Source organism: Triturus cristatus, chromosome 1_1, assembly GCF_964204655.1.
Source record: "Triturus cristatus chromosome 1_1, aTriCri1.1, whole genome shotgun sequence".
In the NCBI taxonomy this organism is placed as follows: Eukaryota; Metazoa; Chordata; class Amphibia; order Caudata; family Salamandridae; genus Triturus; species Triturus cristatus.
Genome location: NC_140579.1, coordinates 905,094,911 through 905,107,444, shown reverse-complemented (window position 1 = coordinate 905,107,444; position 12,534 = coordinate 905,094,911).

Below are 12,534 nucleotides of genomic sequence, written 5' to 3'. Positions count from 1 at the left end.
ATAAAAAGGGAGCGCCTATATTTTGCCTTTGTCGACCTTACTTCGGCTTTTGACTGTGTGTCCCATAACAAACTATGGGAACTGATGCAAGGGATGGGCGTGGAAGATCCGATTATTTGCTTCTTGAGGGAGCTGTACTCTGGGGCTACAGCTACTGTCCGCTATGGAAGAGGGGGGAATGTAGTAGATCTTTTAGGGTAGGACGCGGAGTACGCCAGGGATGCGTCCTGGCGCCTTTTTTATTCCTGATCTACATAAACGGGTTGGAGCATCGTCTACTGCAGGAGTGCAGGGACGTGCCTATTGTTGGTAATAGGTGTATCCCTGCGCTCCTGTATGCGGACGATGCTGTTTTAATGGCGTGAACACCCATTGCCCTCCAAAACTTGATAGCATCCTTTAATAAATTCATGTCCAGTTTAGATTTGAAAATCAACTGTAGTAAAACCTTTACCATGAACTGTGGAACACGATCTAAGAAGCAAATGAAAACTATGTTTATAAATAACGCTCCTTTAGAAAACACGCCCACCTTCCCTTACTTAGGCATCTTGTTTCATGAGACTGGTTCATGGACAAGCGCTATAAGGGCAAGAACTCTTTTGTTCTCAAAGACAATAATGGCCCTAAAGAGTTTTGTACAATAGTTGGGAAAGAAGCCCATTAGGGAAACTCTAACCATTTATAATGCAACGTGTATATCGATGGCTTTGTATGGATCAGGACTCTGGGGGTATGCTAACATAAACGCTATGCAATTAACTGAAAATAAGTTAATGCGGTACATGTTGTCTGTACCCGATAGTATTGCAACCCTTAACTGTCACGAGGAGCTGGGACAGCTATATATCTCAGATACAATAAGAATTCAGCCCATCTTCGTATTGTGGCATAGGGTTTGGACTGTCAATGAGTGTGTTGTAAACCGTGCCATACTTCAGGATGTGCTACAACTCGAAAATGCCAATGTTTTTAAATGGTTAAATTATGTGAAATCCTTCTTGACAGAAATTCACTGTCAACAATACTTTGACGATCCACTTTTAATGGCACACATATCCAGAAAACTATTGAAAAAACTGTGTATGGAACACCTCAGGGAAAAAGATTGTTAGAGGAAATAAAGAAAAAGACGGTTTGCTCCCATCAGTTGATATTAAGCGGTGCTAAATTACAACCATACTTATGCCTCCCTATGTCAAATTACGATAGATTTTGTTTTACACGTTTCAGATTTAACATTGTTTTTAGATTATTAACATTCCCAGTAATGAACTCCTGGTCTAAAGTATTGTGCTTATGCCCATGTGATGAATTATCTCTGCAATCCGATATTCATGTGTTGTTTTTCTGTAGACTTTACACTTTGACCCGTAGGAAATTTATTGTCCCAATCCTAAAAGAGATGAAGGTAAATGGATGCCGCCCAGCGTTTTTAGAATTGCAAAGAATGGACACTGTATTTATTGTTGCTTCATTGTCAGAATTTTTTAAATATGTTTTTAAAGTCCGAAAATCGATGGATGGATACATTTTAACTGTCCCTATAGAAAATGTTGTGCTTTGCCCTTGCTATAACAACTGTGTACTGAGCCATTTTAATTGTAAATTTTTTATCTGTTGCTTTTATGGTTATTGATTTTTAACCGAATAAAGTACTTTTGACTTTGACTTTGAGTATTATTGTCATGCATGAATGAATTTTTTTGTTAGTGGTGTCATAATTTAGTTAGTTAGCATATTTAGTTAGTGGTTTGTGCATGAAATTCTTTGCGATGTGTTTTGCATTGTCTTATGTGTAATTTTCTTTTCTTTTTCTTTTTAGTGGGATATTCTTGATCCTTACTGTGTCTGTGCAGAGTCGGTGGTGGTGAGTCTAGCTGCTTCTGGCAAGTGTGTGGTATAGTGTTGGAGTATATAGGTCTTTGTGATAAAGCTACATTTTGTTTATTTCTTTTCTTACAAAGGGTTTGTTAATGCTGACTTGTTTGACAAGTTACCTTTATTAGTAAGCATTATGGCTAGCCATAGAATTACTGCTCAGCAGGTGGTTGGTATGCTTCTTGAATCTATCTCTGCGCAGGATTATGACACTGACAGTGCGTCTGAGGGAGGGGAAGATTCAGGCAGTGAGTTTTCTCTCCACATGGAATCATCGGATGATGAAGCTACTCTCAGTACAGATGAAGCTACTCTCAGTGCGGATGAAGTGCCTGTTTTAGAGGGGGACACTGATGTGCCGATGGTGCAGCAAGAGACATCGGTATTGCAGCCTGAGGCTGCAAGGCTTCCTACTGGAAGTGCTGGACTCTGGGTTGATCCAAACATGGTGCAGCCGGTGTTGCTTGCCTTTAGTGTGGATGCAGGGTGTAGAGTGGATTGTGTCATTTTTTTGCCTATACAGTTTTTTCAGTTGTTTATGGATGATGTATTTTTGGCTGAGATTGTTGAGCTGACTAATTTGTATGCTGAACAGTTTTTGAGGGACAACAGAGCCAGACTTAGGCCCCACTCTAGAGCTACCCTGCGGACTCCCACAAATCAGGAAGAGATAAAGAAGTTTTTGGATTTGACTTTATTGATGGGTTTGATAAGGAAGACATCCATGGCTTCATATTGGTCTACCAGTCTCTTGATGGCAATGGCCATATTTCCTGCAATTATGAGTCGTGATCGGTATTTACTTTTGCTTCGGATGCTGCATTTTGTTGATAATACTTTGGCGTTGCCAAGAGATCACCCTGACTGTGACCGTCTTTTTAAGATTCGGTCTGTTCTTGATCACTTTGTAGATCGATTTTGAGAGATCTATACTCCAGGGAAAGAAATAGCTATTGATGAGTCTTTGGTCCTGTTCAAGGGCCGTTTGGTTTTTAGGCAGTACATTCCTAGCAAGAGAGCACGTTATAGAATTAAGCTGTATATGTTGTCTGAGAGTAGGACAGGATATGTCTAGTTTCCGGGTGTACACTGGTAAGGATTCCACTATTGACCCTCCTGGTTGTCCGTCCACTTTTGGAGTTTCAGAGAAAATTGTGTGGGATCTTGCTAGAGGACTGTTTAACAGAGGTCATCATTTGTACCTTGATATCTTCTACACTGCTGTGCAATTGTTTAAGAAATTGTTCAAAGTGGACACTTTTGCTTGTGGCACAATCCGCTTTAACCGTAAAGGGTATCCAAAAAAGCTTGTTTGCAAAAAACTTCAGAGGGGACAGTGCAGTTCCTTGCGTAGTGATGAAATATTAGCTTTGAAATTTGTGGATAGGATGGATGTGTACATGCTGACTACCATTCATGATGAGAGTACTTCACCTGTGACTGTTTGGGATCAGATTGCTGAAGTGCGCAAACCTGTGTCCATTTTAGACTACAATAAGCACATGGGTTGTGTTGATAGAGTAGATCAGAGGTTGGAACCTTACACTGCTATTCTTTTTTTTAAAAATAACTTTATTTATTGGTTTCAAGCAGGCAGTCTTACAGGCAAACAGACCCACAACCGCCCATGTGCGGCCCTACAGACCCCATTACTTGTTTAAGATGGCGTAGCCCAAGTTTACGTAGCCCAGGCCAATTACTAATGTTCATGTCTAAAAAAAAGAATGTCCAACATTAGGCCCAAAACTTGTAGCGTATTTGAAAGGCAGTACTTAAGTCCATTCCCTGGTCAGACCCACCGCCATTTTCCCCCTCCCTCCCTACCCCAACTCCCCCTCCCCCCCCCCTCCCCCCCGGTACCGGTGTGCAACTGCGCCATGTGAGCATGACAATGAGGTATCTCCTAAGCTGTATCTGTAGGCCGTGGGGCGTCAGTAAGTCTGAGCAAGCGGAGATATTTGGGGCATGTGATTTCGTTAAATTCCTGTGCCAGCAATGAAAGGATGGGGCGCCAGATAGTACGGAAGGAATCTGATGAGAGGGTAAGGTTAGCGTGTATTCGTTCCATCCCAATTATATACCACAATTTGTGTAGCCACCCAGTGTGTGTCGGGCGAGTTTGCGTGTCCCAGAGTGGTAAAATGTGGTGTACTGCTGCGCCCATTTCTAGCCCCATTTGTTTCCCCCAAATGGATTTCAATGGGAAGGTGAGTGAGTTGGGCAGCCCTAGAAGAGCATAGGCAGAAAAGCGGGGTATTTCCGTTTCAAAGTAAGTGTCTATATCATTAAGGACTGCTGTCCAGTAACCTGTCACCTCCCTACAATCCCAGAGGATGTGCGCCAGTGTACCCTCCTCATCGCAGCCCCTCCAGCAGGTGGGGCTCTGATCTGGGTTAATCTTATGCAGTCTGGCCGGGGTCAGGTACCAGTAAAGGGCGACTTTAACCGCTATTTCCCTGCTTGCTGTGTTCCTGGCAGTGTGATTCGCTCTGTAGTAGATCTGTTGCCATTCCTTTAGCGAAAGGTTCCTGCCTAATTCTATCTCCCACTGTCGCAGCCCAGCCGAGCGCTCCATGGGTGCCGGTGGGCGTACCAGGAGGTATAGTTCAGAAATCAAATTGCGGTCAGAGTGCTTCGACAAAAGCCACTTCTCATAGGCCGTAAGGTGTCTGCTAACCAGAGGGCGCGTGTCGGGGTGAAGTAGCCAATGGCGAAGTTGGAAGTATTGAAATCTTTTGGGGTCCTTGATCCCGTGCCAAGTAGACAACTCAGTGTAGGGGAGGAACCCGTTAAGATCAAAGACGTGCCCTGCAGATCTACAGGCCGAGGCTCGCCATTGTGGGAACGCCCGTGTTTCGAATCCTGGGGGGAAATCTGGGTTGTCAAATAAGGGTGTGAGAGGCGAGGGGAAGGAGGTATGGTTCCGCTGGGTCGCCACCGCTTCCCACACACGTAGTACGGAGCGAGTGATGGGAGATCTGTTGAGGTACTTTGGTCTATCCGAAGGTTTCAGGAAAGGTACCTTCCACTAAGAGAGGCCAGCCATCGCTCTGTCCTGGAAGAGCCATCGTTTCTCTGACTCAGGTCTACTCCATTCTATGAGGTAACGAAGTTGTGTCGCTCTATAGTATGTCAGTAGGTGGGGAATTCCCAGGCCCCGTCATCCGGGGGTCGATGGGCTAAGTCTCTACGTACCCTCGGTCGTTTCCCAGTCCAAATAAAATGGTGTATCTCTTGTTGCAATGAACGAATATAATGCATGGGGGGTCCTACCGGAATAGTCTGAAATATGTATAGTATTTTAGGCAAAATTGACATTTTGACCGCTGCTACGCGGCCCAACAGTGACAGGAGATGGGTCTGCCACCTGCGAAGATCCCGAGTGATTTGGGAAAGGAGGTTGGAATAATTGCATGGAATTGTTTGGTCAGTGGACGGAGTCAGAGTGATCCCAAAGTAAGGGATCTCCGTTTGGGGTCGCAGATCCCCAAACCCTAGAAACGTGCTCTCAGCAGCGTTCTCGTTAGGGCCCAGAGGCAACAGCATTGATTTCCCCACGTTGACTTTAAAACTCGAAACTTTGCCAAAATCTGTCAGCTCCTGCAAAAAAGCTGGGACCGAACGACTGGGTGTGTCAAGAGTCGCTACGATGTCGTCCGCATATAAATTAACAGTATGACGTTCCCCCCCAAAGGGGATACCAGAGATGTTGGGGTTGTCCCTGATCCGTTGCGCAAGAGGTTCGATGTAAAGCGCAAAGAGCAGAGGTGAAAGAGGACACCCCTGTCTAGTACCTCGCTGGATGGCAAACGGCCGGGAACTGATCCCATTTACCCGGATCGCCGCTTTGGGTTGGTCGTAGCAGCTTGCGACCCAGGCCCGAAAACGGTTCCCTACACCAAAACACTCTAATGTTTTGTCCAAAAAGCCCCAATCCACCCTGTCGAACGCTTTCTCAGCATCGACTGAGAGTAAGATAGCGTCCAGTCCCATATAATGGGCTTTGTCTATTAAGTGCATTAACGGTTTGGTATTGTCACTGCTTTGCCTGTTGGGTATGAACCCCGATTGGTCGGGTTCAATTATGCCCGGCAGACGGGGGCCCAACCTGGCGGCTAAGACGCCCGTAAATAGCTTGAGGTCCAGATTAAGTAGGGAGATTGGACGGTGTGCTGCTCACTGAGTAGGATCTTTCCCGGGTTTGGGAATGACGACGAGTCGGCTTCTAGCATGTCTGCCGGGATAGAACCCGGTCCCTCGAAGGAGTTGAACAGGCGAGTTAATATCGGGGCGAGGGGTTGACAGAAGGCCCTATAAAAGCCCGCTGAGAAACCGTCCGGCCCCGGTGATTTCAGCGGCTTGAGGCGGGAGATCGCGCCTACGACTTCCTCCACTCTAATAGGTGCATCTAACGGTGCATCTTCGTAGAATCTCGACGGTCCGGACCAGAGTGTTGAGGTCAGATGACCCTATAAAGTGATCCAGGCGAGCATACGTTTGATGTGCATGGGAATAAAATGAGTATTGCGTGCTGTGAGGGTGAGCTGCTCGCCAGAGATCTATCAGCCCCTTTCTCTGTAGCCAGTCCTGCCCTGCACTCGATATCGCCCCTGCACCTCCATGACGTTGACCTGATCTATCTTTTCCAGAGTCCATGACGAGGTTGAGGTCGCCACCAATTAAAATTTGCCTGTCATGATAGCTAAGCACTTCCGACAGGGAGTCTGTGAGAAAGGGCTCTTGCCCAGTGTTGGGAGCGTAGAGGAATCCCACAATGACGGGGGTGTCCCCCACCCAGAACCTGTAAGCTAGCAGCTGTCCCTTTATCTCTGCTATTTTATCCCCAATTCTGCCATGGAAGTGTTGCGCCAAAAGTATAGCCACCCCTCCCTTCTTATCTGGCCCAGAAGAATAGAATTGGTGAGGAAATGCCTGAGATCTCATTCTGTGCCAATCCTTGGATAACATATGTGTTTCCTGTAACAGGCAGATCGAGGCCCCAGAGTTCTCTAAGTAGCTAAGAATCGCCCGTCTCTTGATGGGATTATTCAGCCCCTTCACATTGAGAGTGAGGACTTGGGTTGCAAGGGTAGAGGTGGTAGTGCGCTGAGTGTGGTTCAGCTGAGCCATAGGAGCTTGTGTGTAAGGGAAGCTAACTTAAATATTCCGCGTTGAAGCGCCCACTCATGGATGTCACCTGCAACCGTGTTCTCCCTTTGGCTGCACACCGGTACCCCCTTGCCCCCCTTTCCCCTCAACTCACATCCCTCCCCTCCCTCTCCCCACCCCCCCAACCAACCCCCAACTAAACCTCCCCCTGGGTAGCACACCGGATCTGCCCGTGCCTCCCCTCTTCCCCCTACCCAAACCCCAACCGTCCCCCTCACCCCCCTTCCGTTGCCTCCCCCCCCCCTAACCCCAACAGACCACCCCCAACAAGCCACCATTGTCCAATGCCCGCCTTCCAAAGGTGCCGGCATATGGGGAAAAAAAAGAGAGTAGGGTCTTCGTGAAGCTCAGTCAACCCCCCCCCCCCCCGGTCAGCCATAGTTTTGTGCTGTGGGATCCCCATATGCTTCCTCCATGTTACTCGGGAGTCGAGGTATCTCGCAGCACCGCTTCCAGGGCCGATGCCCTCTCTTGGGATATAGCCACTGCGTCTGGCTTTGATTCAGTTGTGGGCAAGCGTCTGCGCCCCACTCTCTGCCATCCGTTCCCTGTCGACTGCTGTGAGGGGTTAGGGGAGGACGCCCGGCTGTGGCGCTCTAGGCCCAGAAGTTCGCAAGTTTCTTGGAGTGAGCGCAACTGCTGCAACTTGCCGTTCCATTTGAAGATGAGGCGGAAGGGGTGTCCCCATGAATACGGCACACCTTTGTCTTTCAGGTAGGCTGTCACTTCCTTGAATGCTTTCCTTTTCTGCAGGGTGATGGAGGCCAGATCTTGAAAGAGGGCTACAGGGCGACCCCGGTAACGGAGAGGTTGTTTCAGCCGGGCCTCCCTTAGTATATGTTCTTTCAACTGGAAGTCTGACAGGAAGGCAAGAATGTCAGGAGGAGGTGCCGAAGCCCGCCTCCCAGCTCCCACCCTGTGCGCTCGATCAATACGAATCTCAAAGTCCGAAGGCTCACCAAGGATTTCTCTGAAGAGGTCCTGGAGGTATCCGGCCACATCTGCTCCTTCTTCTCGCAGCGGAACGCCCCTGACGCGAATGTTATTGCGTTGTGACCGATTCTCTATATCCTCAGCTTGCGCCTGGAGGTCCACCTACTGCTCCTTGAGGCGGATGATTTCTTGATGTAGGAGCTCTACTTCCTCGCTTTTGGCCTGTTCTCCATTTTCAATGACGGCTACCCGCTCACCGAGCTCGTCAACCTCACAGCGTATTTCTCTGACTTCGCTTGCAACCTCCTGTTTCAGAGTCTGAAAATCATCCCGGAGCGTGTTAAAGAGCCTTTCCAGAAACTCTCTAGTGATAGGCATGTCCTTCGGCTCCTGTTCAGGGTGGGATTTGGACGCCAGCGGAGTGTCCCCTGATGTAGGGGTTTTAGTGAGCATGTCTCTGAGCGTTCTCTCCCCCTTCTTCTTCGTACTAGCCATCCTGTGGCACCCACCAGCCCCGTCCAACCGCAAAATGCTCCTCTATGCGGGGGGTGCCAAGGTGTCCAGCTGTCCAAGGAAACGCCTCGCCGCCGCCAAGACCTGCCCCGCTAACGTCCCACGCCGTCACCTCCGTGCGTCTGCATACTCACCGCAGGCCCCCTTGACCGGGCCCCCAGTACTGGGCTACCCTGATGATTGAGTTGAGTTGTAGAAAGGGGGTCCAGGGGCTCTCCGCCCCCTTCCAGGGGCTCCGGTGGCAGCCCTGAGTGATTTGTCAGTGTATGTGAGCTCTCCAGCCCGGGCCACCCACCAGGCCACTCCGTGTCGCCTATCGCCTCCTCTGCGGCCCCTCCTGCGCAACAGGCCCCAGACGGGCAGTCTCCCCAATCTGGCGAATCTCCCCCAGCACCGGGTATGCAATATGCACCTTGCCTAGGCCCCAGGTGCGTCCTCAGTTTCCATAGCCAACCTCATATGTGGGGGTGCCCAGCGATGGCAGCCGACCCCCGCCGCAGAGGCGGCCCACCCGACCTGGCTGGGAGCGAAGAGAAGGTCGCCGTGCGCAGTCCAGCCCCAGGCCGCAGTTCCGTGTCTTGCGAGGGCACGCCCGCGGGCCCCACCACCCACGTGTGCCGCCCTCCTCTCGCTGCTTGTAGGCCTCTGTGTGTGGCTCTGCCCCTCTGGGACCGCAGGTCTTGAGCTCGGCACCCGGCGCAGCAAAGTTCAACTGCCGCTAGCTGCACTCTTCCGGGACGGGCACTGTGGGAGGCCAAGGTCAATCACCCAGCTCGTATAGGCCCTCCCGCCGATCTCCTGCACCTCGCGCCTTTTCCTGATTAGGGCCTGCAGGTGCGCACCCACCGCTTCTCCCGGCCGGGTGACAGGAATGGAGGTGATATCGCGGCCCACCGCCTGGTTCACAGTCCGCTTCCCGGCCTCCGCCCTGCGGTGCCCCCGTCTGCTGCAATTACCTGCTGACGTAGGCCCTCCAGCTCTGGGCGCGATCACGCTGGCTCCCGACCTTCCGCCTCCGGCTGATCGTCCGCCCATGTCCGGAGCGCTTTGTCCCACTTAGCTGTTGGCCTTCACAGGACGGCAGGCGTCTCCGCCGGAGCTTGTGTCCAGTCCGGCAACGTCCTCCACCACCAGGGTCTAGTGGCGGCCCGCTGCTGTATCCGTCCGCGACGGTCGCGGCTTGGGCGCCATTTCCAGTCGGGAAGCACCAGGCTAAGGTGAGTCACCGCACTGCCCCCAACCATACAGGCTGCTCCCAGTGATGGCGTTCCGTGTGCCCAAGCTGTGCCACTGTTGTGGGGAGCACAGTTGGGGATCTTAAATGCAGATAACTGGGGAAGGGGGACCCTCAGCAAGGAGCCTCCGGGAGTTGCGTCCGATTAGGTCGCTATCTTGCGGTCTGTCCTCTACACTGCTATTCTTAAGGCTTACATTTAGTATAAGAAGTTGGCCATCCATCTCTTAAATTTAGCAACTTTCAATGCTTGTTGTGTACAAGGAGTGTTCTCCTGTGTCAAAGTTGACTTTTGTTCAGATTCAGGAGTCTGTGATAGGCAGCCTTGTTGTTGTGGAACAGGCAAGTGTTCCTAGAGTTGGAGTGGTGGAGGATGTGGCTAGATTGAAAGCTCGCCACTTTACTGATTTAATTCCTTCCACGCCCCAAAAAAACAATCCCTGTAAGAGATGTAGAGTCTGCTTGCGAAGAGGTGCGCAGGAGGAGAGTTGTATGCATTGTGCCGATTTTCCTTCTAATCCTGGGCCTATGTGTGCCCACATGTTTCAGATTGCATCACACTCAAAAGAGATTTTGGGAGCAACCGTGAGTCTAATAGTGTACTGCCAGGTCTGTATTGTTTTATATAGTTGTTCAGTTTAACGTTTGGCAAAAGAATGATGTCTTTAGTTACTGCTGTTGTTTTTGTAGTTATAGTTTTATATTTAGTTGTAATTGGTTTGTGTTTTCTTTCTTGTTTAAAAAAAATGTATGCCGGTCTGCGTGGACTGGCGCTTTGCTGGTGGTGTGCGTGGACTGGCGCTTGGCTGGTGGTGAGTGGACTGGCACTTGGCTGGCAGTGTGTGTGGATTGGTGCTTGGCTGGCGGTGTGCATGGACTGGCGCTTGGCTGGCGGTGTACGTGGACTGGTGCTTGGCTGGTGGTGTGCGTTGACTGGCGCTTGGCTGGTGGTGTGCGTGGATGGGCGCTTGGCGGGCGGTGTGTGAGTAGTGACTTGCTACTGGTAATTACACACACTGCTAGCTAAACGCCACTCTACGCAATCCCTGAGCTGGTGTGGTTGCTGTGTCAGGAATATGGGTGTGTGAAAGTGATGGGCCCTTGAATGGCTCTGTCTGCTGGCGTGAGTGTTGTAATGTGCTGGGCCCGCGGCTGACGGTGTGAATAGTTTTGTTTGTGTCACACGTATGAAAGGTGTATGAATGGCCTGTAAAGCGGTTGGTGCCTTGTCGTGGCTTTACAGCTCACGAGCTGTGAGTCAATGGTTCAGTTTCTCGTCCTTTCAATTAACAGTGCATTTCATTTTTGTGAAATCTCTGGTTAATACAACTGTATATACTGAACCATCACTCACCCTCGTGCCAAATCCAACCAGTATGTCTGTGTGCTTGAAGAATAGGTGGTTGTGCAGAAATATTTGTCTTTTCTGTCTTTCTCAAGCAGGGGGTACTTTGTCCCTTTTTGTGAATGTTGTAATGTGTTGGTTTCGTGCCTGGTGGTCTGAATGGTCTTGTGTGTATCACGTATGAAAGGTGTGTGAATGGCCTGTAAAGCGGTTGGGGCCTGACGTGGCTTTACAGCTCACGAGCTGTGAGTCACTGGTTCAGTTTTTTGTCCTTTCAATTATTGACAGTGCATTTCATTTTTGTGAAATCTCTTGTTAATAACATTTTATATACTGAACCATCACTCGCCCTCGTGCCAAATCCAACTAGTATGTGTGTGTGCTTGAGGAATAGATGGCTGTGCAGTAATCTTTTTCTTTTTAGTCTCTCTGTCAAGGTGTACATTCCATCTAAGAATAACCTACCAACTGTAGATTTTGTTGTGAACTAAACACCCATGGGAGTACATGGTGATGTCTCTCTTGTGGATCCCAACAAGTTATCTTACCCACAATGTCCTGCAAACCTCAAAATGTGTCTGTCACATTTTCCTTGCATTATTGTGCCAAAATATTCATGCTGCAGAAAGAAACAACAAATTTCCTACCCCCCGCCTTTCTCCAAGAATCCCAATAGAAATGGTACATCACTCCCGTGGGTGGGTCAAGGACCTGTGACAGGCAAGGGCCCAAAACGTATTGAAGCGACATCAAAATTGCCTATTGCAGAACAACCTGGTTTTGCAAGGGGGGTCACCTGGGTTTTTGGCCCTGTGCTCGGCGGCCAGCTAGGGAAACCTACCAAACCCACACATTTCTGAAAACTAGACACCCTGGATATTCCAGGGAGGTACGGCTTGCATGGATCCCCCAACGTTTTCTTACCCAGAATCCCCTGCAAACCTCAAATTTAGCTGAAAAAATTACTTTTTCTACACATTTTTGTGTGGGAAAGTTGTGGCATCACCGGGCTGACACAAATTCCCCTGGCTCTCCCGATAAAAATGGTGCCTCACTTGTGTGTGAGACCAAAGTAGCCGCGACAGGCAAGGGCCCAAAACGTATTGAGGCGACATCAAAATTGCTTATCACAAAACAACCTGTTTTTGCAAGGGGGGTCACCTGGGTTTTTGGCCACGTGCTCTGCAGCCAGCTAGGGAAACCTACCAAACCCACACATTTCTGAAAACTAGACACCCTGGGGATTCTGGGAAAGAAAACGTTGGGGATCCAATCAAGCCATACCTCCCTGGAATCCCTGGGTGTCTAGCTTTCAGAAATGTGTGGGTTTTGTAGGTTTTCCTAGCTGGCCGCCGAGCATAGGGCCAAAAACCCAGGTGACCCCCCTTGCAGAACCAGGTTGTTGTGTGATAGGCAGTTTTGATGTCGCCTCAGTACGTTTTGGGCCGTTTACTGTCGC